The sequence below is a fragment of the Callospermophilus lateralis genome, unplaced genomic scaffold, assembly GCF_048772815.1.
Source record: "Callospermophilus lateralis isolate mCalLat2 unplaced genomic scaffold, mCalLat2.hap1 Scaffold_1392, whole genome shotgun sequence".
NCBI lineage: Eukaryota > Metazoa > Chordata > Mammalia > Rodentia > Sciuridae > Callospermophilus > Callospermophilus lateralis.
This window is the reverse complement of record NW_027512545.1, coordinates 318,314-327,464: the sequence shown is the minus strand read 5'-3', so window position 1 is coordinate 327,464 and position 9,151 is coordinate 318,314. Positions and strand designations below refer to the sequence as shown.

General features: G+C 40.8%; 1 pseudogene; it reads right to left on the bottom strand.

Moving 5' to 3' along the window:
• Positions 1-5,050: 5,050 nt before the first annotated feature.
• On the bottom strand, positions 5,051-6,290 carry LOC143388783 (nocturnin pseudogene; annotated as a pseudogene).
• Between the last annotated feature and the right edge of the window lie 2,861 nt (positions 6,291-9,151).

Here is a 9,151-nt window from a genome sequence, read left to right as displayed (position 1 = left end):
ACAGTACAGGCTGTGTCCATGAGATTTTGAGATTGAAATAAGGACCTTATTGGGAATTGGATTAGTGTAGTCCACTCATATTACTTCTGGCATGTATTGGTCTACATTTTGCCTGCATTCTACATATCCATAAAATTTATGGAATGCTTATTTAAAGGTGAAATATAGTTATGCTTTAGATATGAGATGTCTCCCAAATTCTCATATATAAGGCAGTGCAAAAATATTTAGAGGTCAAATGACTGGGTTTTGACAGCTTTAACCTAATAAGTGCATTCAACCATTGATATGGATTAACTGAATTATAAGTGTAGGCATGTATGTGTGCTTGAAAGAAGTAAGTCATATTTTGTACCTGATGATCCTTTGCACTGGGTACCATCCCTTCCTAGGTTACAAAAAAAGTCCAAATTAAAAGTTATTAGCAAAGGTGTAGAGCATAAAGCGACTTGGATGGAAATCAGAAGCCCATACCTTCAAAATGCAAGCTTCTAAACAATCATGTTATCTTAAATTTACATGTCCCAGATGATTCAGTGACCACTGAACTCAGATTAGACTCTCACAACTCACATTCCAGAAAAGGACATTTTAACTACCCTGGTGCCCATGTGCCCAACACTGAGGGAATAATCCCACATAATATGCTGTATAACCTTTCACTCTGCAGTGCTAGGCAAGATGAAACCCTCCCCTTCCACTTCCCTCCCCTCTTTCTTTCTCTGTCCTTCCTAATTACTGTGTTCTGGGATCTCCATTCTAATGTTCTGCCTCACTTTGGGCCAAGAGCTTGGGAGTTTATGTCAGTGGACACTGAGATCTCTCAGAATATGAACCAAATAAAGCTTTTCTATTCTGTTATTTTCAAATCTATGTCAATATAGGAAAAATGGTAAATAAAACACAGACTAATTAATCTGATCAAGGAAATTTCAAGGCAGCATATTATTTAGGATGTGGCTTGCCTATTTCTACCTTTTCATCCAGATTTATATTTGACTCAGGAGCAAAATACAGAGTGGGAAGATTTGAAATACTTGGAGACTTTCCAGAAAAGGGGCTTAGTAAAGTTGGAGCCAAGGAATGTGTGGTTAGTAAAGAGATAAGCTCCATTAAAAGGAACCTAAGTCTTTGCACTGATACACTAGAAATGTACCTTGGGTACAAGACTTGTTTGAGAGGAGAATGTCAGGGTACCCTGCTTTCCCAGGGAAGCTTAGGAAGATCCATTTCCTGTTTAACTAACACCATTCAGGCATGAAGAGTCCATGGTCTAGAATATCCTGGCTACTGATTCCATTGATAGCAAACTATTGCTTTGTCCATGTGATTCTGGTTATCAGGCATGCTGAATGCAAGTGTTATGGGGTCATGAAGGCTTCTACTGATATTTGTAAGGAAAGCTTGGTGTGGCAGTGAAGTATGTGTAACAGTCAGAGTCCCATCCAGCAGGCCCCAAAAGGGTGATTTGTCAAACTATGAGAGTGAAGCCAGAGTTTTGTTGGAAACCAGAGGTAGTTAGCAACATCAGCAACATAAAACATCTGCCATGGGAAGTCACAGGCAGTGAGATCACCTGGCTCCATAGAGTGGCCCTGTAGTAGACAAAGAGTGGAGGGCTGAGGATGTCCAAGTCCTCTGTTACGTATTTTGCACAATCATGTGCCCCAGTTCCACACATGGAATGCAAAACTTAATGTTTATCCTGGTAAGCTTTGTTCAGATTCCAACTTGCAAGTTTTCGTTCTTCCTTTTTGGGATGGTTGTGTTTCTCCTTCATCATTGTATCTTTCAATTATTTTAAGTTCTTTATCATTTTACAGAGCATTACAGCTAATGTAAATATGAAAGTTTTGATTCTGCTGCTTTTCTTTCATTTGAAAAAGCCAATGATTTGAAGGATCAGTGTGTTGGGAAAAGAAAAGACTTTATTTTGCATCATGCCCACAGATAAGAAAATGAATGGCCAGCTCCTTGTTTCATCTTGCTTAGTGCTGTCAAATAAATGTTCATATAGCATGTTATGTGGGATTCTTTCCTCAATAGTGGGGAGGTAGGCACCAGGGTAGTTCACTAATCTGGATAAATTTCCTTTTCTGGAATGTGGGTTGTGACGGTCTTATCTGGGTCCAGTGGTCAGTGAGTCTTCTGGGACCTGTGAATCTAAGAAGACATGATTGTTTAGAAGCTTGCATTTTGAAGTATTGGGCTTCTGGTTTTCATCTCAGTCAATCTATGCTCTATATCTTTGCTAATGCCTTTTAATTTGGACTTTTCCTGTAACCTATGTTGTTGCCCTGTACAAAGGTTAGTGCTTTTAACTAACTCTAAAACTAGTAATTAAAATAAAAATTAGGGTATGGGAAGAAAATAAAATTATGATCATTAATTAAAATAAAATGTGTGGAGTATAATTCTTTTACCTCACAGTACCACTTCACTGAGTTTTCTTGAGTCTCAGAGGAGACTTAGGACAAGGACTTTTGAGCAATACAGAAAATATTGAGACCATTTGGACTTTTAGAGATGTACTGAATGCTGTGAAATGGATTGAGTTTATTTGGACAAGGGATAGAACCTAATGGGGATCTTTAGTGTCTCCCATACATTCATATATTAAACATTTCTTTCCCACCTGATAACCCACTGGTAGGCAGTGGCATATTTTAGGAGGTGGGACCCAGTTGATGGAAATGAGGTCATTGGGGATGTACCCCTGGACAGGTACTCAGACACATGTTCCTTCTCTCTTTGCTTCCCAGCCACCATAAATTGAGCAGTTTTCCTCTTCTATCCACCCTTCACCAGACATACTGCCTTACTACAGGTCCAAATGCAAGAGGGCCAAATGTGCATGGGCTATAAACCATTCACAAATTGGAGCAGATGTGACTGCAGGGAGCCCAGGTGGACAAGCTCAGGCCCAGAATGGGAACATACATTGTACAACAATGTGTCTTCCCAGCTAGGAGACATCTGTATAGGTTGAGATGGATACTCATATGGGTTTATTTGGGGTGATCCTCCCCTTGAATTACCTCAGTGTCTCCAGAAGGGGTATCTGAAAGAGGTCTCTTCCTACTTGAAGTGTTTTCTCTATATTAAATATTTACTAAGTGACTGGCAAGTACTTCTCAGTTTTATAGGAGGGAGTATAGCCTCTGATTTTCACTTTTATATTCTCTTATTAAATTTTCAACATCAATGTGTTTGCCTGAAATCTGCATTTATACCCTTCCACTTCTATCTTCAGAGCCCACAAAACTAATAGACTAAAACAAATTGCTGACTGTAGGTGTCAAATATTAGACTATGTATGCGGTGTACTCCTTGTGTGATCTTGTGCCTTAGTACCAGGACTTGGTGATCCTTTGTGTTTCATGTGAAGAGTCAGGAAAAGAACATGAACCAAAATACCATGAATCATCTTTTGTGTGCATGTTTGATTGTCAGGTATGCAAGGATTGTGTCTGAGTGATTTCTTTGGCCTGTGTTGTGTGAGTACCTTTGTAGTAGTGCATGTGTTTGAGCTACTGGTGCTGGTTCCATGATTTTTATTTTTGGCATTATGGACTGTTGTGAACATGTGTCTATGCCTTTCAGAAGATCCAGGACTGTGTGTCATCTTTGTTATGGATCTGTGTATTTCATTATTAAGCTTTAAAAGGTTATTTTTTAATCTTAAATATTTACAACTCATACAATAAAATATGTACTAGTTTACTCCTGATGGGTTATGTTGTTTGGAAGAGGCTTCACCTCTTATCTTTATCACTTTTATTTCTGATGGTTGAGAATTGTGGGTTATCTTTTAACTTCTTACATTCTTCTTTGTAGATGTTTTAAACGACAGTCATCTGGCTTTCCTAGGAAACTTCTCTGACAGCCCAATTACCGGCTTTCTATAAAGTTTCTCATTTCTGGCCAAGGGAGGTTATTTCTGTAATCTCAGTTGCTCAGGAAGCTGAGACAAGAGGATCACGAGTTTTGAGGCCAGCCTTGGCAACTCAGCAAGAGCCTGTCTTAAAACAAAAAAGAAAAAGGCTTGGGGATGTAGCTCAGTGGTAAAGTACATTTGCACTCAATCCCTAGTACCCAAAACAAACAAACAAACAAACAACAAAAAAAAATACAAAACAAAACAAAACATCCTTCAAATCTCTGAAAAGAAAGTCCCTTTGGCTTTTTAGCCACAGTGACATAATAATTCCCAAATAATCATGGTGAAAAGCACATTCCAACACAAATGATGATGATACTAACTTTCAAATGTATCCCACTATTATCCCAATGGAAAAAGGACAATATGTAGCAGTGATTAAATAATGGAAAACTAACTGGAATTTCTTCAAGAAACACAATGGGAAACATGGAGGCAGAGAGAACAGTATTGATGAAGAGAGCTTCAGTCCCTATACTCAGACTTAAATAACATCCCCCTCCCTCAGGCTGAAAAGCTGCTCTGTACACATTGTAGGGCACCAGAAGGAGACATTTTAAAGCTTGAAGAAAATTACTCTAAGTAACTTTATAACTTGTGTCTTGCACGGTTCTAAAATGTTCATGATGCCATAATTTAGTTTTACATGAAGATATAAAAATAATAAACATTGCATGCATATCCTATTGACATTTGAAAAACTCACAAATAAATCACTTGAAATATGGTCTAGTGAAATTCTCCTACATACTGAATGTTAGCAATGGAATAGGCAAGCAAGCCAGCAAGTTTTTAAATCATCCACAAACTGAAAGAGCTTAAAAGGGAGCCCAGCTGAATGCCCTTAAATGACAGAGCAAAAGAGAATGCTCAGGAAGGGAGAATACAAAAAGCCAGAAACTGGAGTGCAAACAAACAGCTTTTTTGCTACAATTTGCATTGAAAAGGTTCATGAACTAACAGGATCATTCCCAAGGGCATGCTGGAAAGGCAGGAAAGGATACAGAAACTGCAACTGCGGACCCTCTTCAGGCAATTTCCTATTCTTCTTTTCAGTTTCCTGAATATCCCTGTTTAAGTTTCCTGTGATTAAAAAGGCCAGATCAGCTTTTATAGAAGTCTATTGGGTTCCTCATTAAAGCTAACGACACACACTAGAGAGAGGTGGTCAGAGGGGTAGTTGAAGGAGGGAAACCCCATCTGCTCCTGCATAAGCAGGTCAAGCGCTAAGCCACTGTTCAGTGGCCTGTCTGGAGTACCAGATGTAATCCAGGGTGTGTCCCCTCCCCCCCAGGTCCGGACCTCCAACTGCCTGTTGTTGCTCAGCAGCTTGTAGGCTCTATTCAGGTTGAGGCCAGAGGAAGCGAAGTGCTTGTAGACCTCTTCAGTGGGCTCTGCATTGAAGTCCCTGCAAATTATCAGGGGGATCTTGGCTTCGTGGGTGATGTTCTGCAGGTTCTGGAGAAGGTCACAGCCCAGGGCCAACTGAAACTGCTCCCAGCCAGTGCGAGCTTTCAAGTGGGTGACAGCGATTCAGAACTGTAGTCTTGATTCTTTGCACAACACGGTCTGAGAAATGGCCACCTGGTTGGTTTTCAGCGTTATGGCCATTAGCCTGATATTGGCACTGTTGACCAGCTTGAATTGGTTCTGGAGCAAACAATAAGGCACAACCATCTGGTCCATTGTTGTGCTCAACATCTAGACAAGGTGACCAGGGCTTTGGGAAGAAGGTGCCTTGATAGTCCAGTCTACTGAGGAGCTGATGGAAGGTGTCAAAATAGTGGCCCACCTCTTGCAGGCACAGTATACCTTTCTGGTAGGCGAGGATTTCCTCCAGAATGAGACACTTCCTCTCTTTCCACTTGAGAGCTTCAACAGGGCATTGTACAAAGTTGTCCTTGCCCTCTCCAAGAGCTTGGGCAAGGGTGTTCCATTGCATGACTCTAAGGGGTGAGTGGCTACTGGGCTAATCTGTCCTCAGATCCACAAATTCCCTCTAGAACCTGGGAGGTTGAGTATGCAGGACAGCCCTCCATTCCTCCAGAAGCACTTTAGGATCAATGGGCTCCAGATGTTCTGGGTCAGGTGACACCAAATACTCTGGGTGCTGAGAGGCAGCGCTGCTGTTCAGAGTTTTGGCGAGAGCACTATTGAGTCTTCTTGTGCCCTTTCCCATGGAACATGCTGTAGGGGGAACACAACATCTTGGTTCCTAAATCCACTGAGACAGCCGCCAGGAGCCTGGTGACAAAGGCCGGGTAGATCGCGGGCGGGGGCGAGTGGCGGTGCATCCTGGGCACCAGCAGGGGGCGCATGTGGGGGAGTCCTTCTGCAGCAGGGCGAAGCAGAGCCGCTCTGATACACGCGGGGCGCTGCCGCCACAAGCGCCAAGGTAGCTTATCACGCGCCTGAGAAGCAGAGCCTGGAGGAGGCCAAGGCAGGCGAGTTGATCAGACCTCTGGGCCTCTTAGGGCAGATGCTATGAGCTGCTTCTCACTTCGCTGGGGCCCGCTGGAAGATGCTACAGCAGCGGTGGGGTGGTGGTGGCTCAGTCTGCCGCAGGCTGGTGAGAGCTCGGATCTGTGTATTTCCAGATCTTAAGAGTTTATATGTATAAACATGGTTTCAAGGTAAGAATTTAGGACTGAGAGTTTTTCTTGTACTTACGTTCAAATTCTGAGGCATTGAATGCATGTGCATGTTTGTGGCATACAGGTGGTCATATAAGATACATTTGGGAATGGAGATTGGTGTCATATGTTAAGAAGTATTTGAGTATGTTCTGAATATATTCAATTATTGATAGAACATTTATGTGATTGCATTTTGCATTATATTGGCTGGTCAATATTTTTCTGTTTTATGGGGATATGTGTATCTATTTTAGCTGATTCTTTGAAGGTAATGAGAATTATGAGGTTTTACGTGATAGGGTACAGATTGTGTACCCTTAATTGGTTTTTGTGGTGTATGTGTTTTATATTTGGGTATGAGGAATTCTGGGTGTATTACCAGGCATCTGACAGAATGGAAGTTTATATAATTGAGAATTTTCAGAGTTTCATGGGGTTGTGTGCTTGTGACTGTGTACATCAAGAGGTATGAGGAGTCCTGTATATACCTTTTAATAATGACAGAGTGGCTGCATGTGCTTCTCAGTCTGTGGCTGTTCTATGGAATGTGTATATTCAGACAGACATGTGTGTTCTCAATCACATGTAATCTAGGGCTCTGAATGTATTCAGGTAATGTGTAGACTGTATATTCATTTTCGAGCTGTAAGTCAGTGGTGTGTGCTTTCTTAGGGAATGTAAGTGGTACATGTATATGGAAATACATGTTAGGTATTTGATTTATGACAGTGTATATGCATTGTTCATGGTGTGGTGGGGTTTATGGGTATTTATTAAGAGAAATGCTTGAAGGGAGAGTTTTTGAGAATGTGTATGTACACTTTGGGGTTTAGAGTATGAGGGTAGAGAAATGCAGTGTTAGGTATATTTTGTAATGGGGCTACGAGTGGATTATGTATCTGGAAAATGATGACAAATGAATTTTAGTTGATATCCTTATTATGTACATTGGGAGGGGATTGGGAGTCATTATATGTATTTGGAAGTTGTTTGCCCATCAAATATTTCTGAGAATAGAGTCATTTTTATGTGTTTATGTTTTGGGTTGTGCCCATATCCTTCAGTGTCATGCATGTTACATATTTATAACCATGATGTATCTGGTTGCTAAATCTTTAGGAAGTTCAAAGAGTTGTTGTATATTGCGGATGAAGTAATATTTCTAATGTTTATGAAGTATGTATTTCTTTTGAGAGTATCACATCTGTGTGATTTTCTAGAGAGTTTAGGATTCTGTTTGTGTGCGTTCTGGAAAAAAGTAGGGTTGTATGCATAAATGTTTGTGTGTGTGTATGTGTGTGTGTGTGTGTGTGTGTGTATTTTTAATGTTTGATGGTATAATGTGCACTTGCTTTCAGGGAGTGTATTTTATGTATGAATGTATAAGCATGTAATTTGGAAAGTATAGTTCACAGATGCATGTATTGGCATGTGCATTTTGGACTAGGGGTTGAATATGTGTTTTTTTAAGGGAAGATGTTTTGTATGTATTCAGGGAATGAAAGAATGGGGTCAATTTGTGCATCTGTGTGTTTGGTGGATAGCAGTGACCTGATGGTTGTACATCTGTTTTCAAATGTGAGTGTTTTTTATGGTATCTGTAACAGAAGGGATTGTCACGTGTGTACATACATGAGTAAGAAAAATGTGCACATGTCTTTGTGGCTGGGTGGTGTGTATGTGTGTGTGTGTGTGTGTGTGTGTGTGTGTGTGTGTTTGTTGGGTGTTGAATGTCGTCCCAGGAGCACATTAGTGATGGCAAGCCCTTCCCATATGCACTTGTTTTGGTTGATCTGATGTGTTGCCCACACTCGGCCTGTGCATAGTGGAGGTCAGTGACTGTGGCAGAAGTGAAATTCTAGTTTCTGGTTCTTATCCAGTGGGTCTGAGTACATTATTTGTACTGGTAGGTGGTTGTGCCTTTTGAGCTTGAGTGTTGCTAGCCTGTAGGATTCTGGGCTGGTGGATGTAAGTAGATCAGTGATGACCCCTCAGGGGGCAGAGTTTCTCCAACATGGCCATTTTTCTCCTGAATGGTTCATAGAGACTCACTCAGAAAGAAAAGTGCTGGAAGATTCACAGATTCAGGAAAAATTCCTGAGACAGATATTTATTTTTGTCCAACTGTTGCTTCCTCCCTTGGATTTTTTCCATTTCCAAAACAAAGTCCAAGACCCTAAGTGTGTTCCCCACAGGACCCTCCAAACCTGGCTGTGTTAGTGGCCCATGGGTTCACATGCCTGAGCTCACAGTGTGCATGCTCTGGAAACACTACTAACTCTACAATTATCATATAATTGTGTCTTCAGTCACATTATAAGAGGAATTACAAGCTGAAAATCCAAGGATATTGACTTTTAATTTTTTTTTCCTGAGAGCTATGCTCATTATTGTTCTTTATTTTTTGGCATGGGAATTAGTGATCCTTCCTTTCAGCCAACCTGGTCCTTCAACATTTCTTATTGAAATGATCTCCCAGTGGAGAATTCAAATATGTACTAGGATGGTTTGGTCAAAATCATTTTATTAATCCTGCTTTTCCTGTCTCAAGTAGAAATGTTTTAAATGTGGCATA